Source organism: Equus caballus, chromosome 1 (assembly GCF_041296265.1).
Source record: "Equus caballus isolate H_3958 breed thoroughbred chromosome 1, TB-T2T, whole genome shotgun sequence".
Lineage (NCBI taxonomy): Eukaryota > Metazoa > Chordata > Mammalia > Perissodactyla > Equidae > Equus > Equus caballus.
This window is the reverse complement of record NC_091684.1, coordinates 185754023-185754648: the sequence shown is the minus strand read 5'-3', so window position 1 is coordinate 185754648 and position 626 is coordinate 185754023. Positions and strand designations below refer to the sequence as shown.

The window sequence follows — 626 nt, the reverse complement described above, 5'->3', positions numbered from 1 at the left end:
ACGTGTGTACCTGGTTCCTGGCAACTTTGCCAGCGTTGAGGTGTTAAGCACATATATGTATACATATAATATATATATTTTACAGCATTTAAATGTGCAAAATGCATATATGTGCACATGACATCTCCCTGAGATTTTTTGAAGCTCTTCTAAGCAAAATATTTGTAGACAAGTAACACAAATTTTTTTTTTTCTGAAAATGCCAAGACATTGTCTTGAGCATTTCTGGACTTTGCATGCATTTCTATTTTTAAATTATTCTGTACCAATTGCTTCTTGGCCTTTCAGCTAAGATCAAGTGTTGTATCTGTTCGTATCAGTTTAAATCATTCTGCACCAAAGATATGTCTCTTCTTCTCCATTTATTAATTTGTTCACTTATTTATATCGATATGGACTCATTTTATACATTAGGTTATAATCCAGTACTGCTTTATTTTATTGCTCAAAATTTTCCAGCTTAGGCCTTTGGGAGCTCTTTCAGCTGGCCCCTGTGCCCCTTTGACATCCCCCCATCCCTGTGTCTGTTTCGTGAGCACTTCCTGACTTTCTGGCACTGCGAGATGCTCTATGCCATCTTGTATATTTCCCACCCCAGTCCTAGAATCAATCTGTTCTCCAAGGAT

The 626-nt window shown here is 37.2% G+C and overlaps 1 pseudogene; it reads left to right on the top strand.

Moving 5' to 3' along the window:
• The first annotated feature begins 268 nt into the window (after positions 1 to 268).
• On the top strand, positions 269 to 383 carry LOC111769794 (U2 spliceosomal RNA; annotated as a pseudogene).
• Positions 384 to 626: the final 243 nt, after the last annotated feature.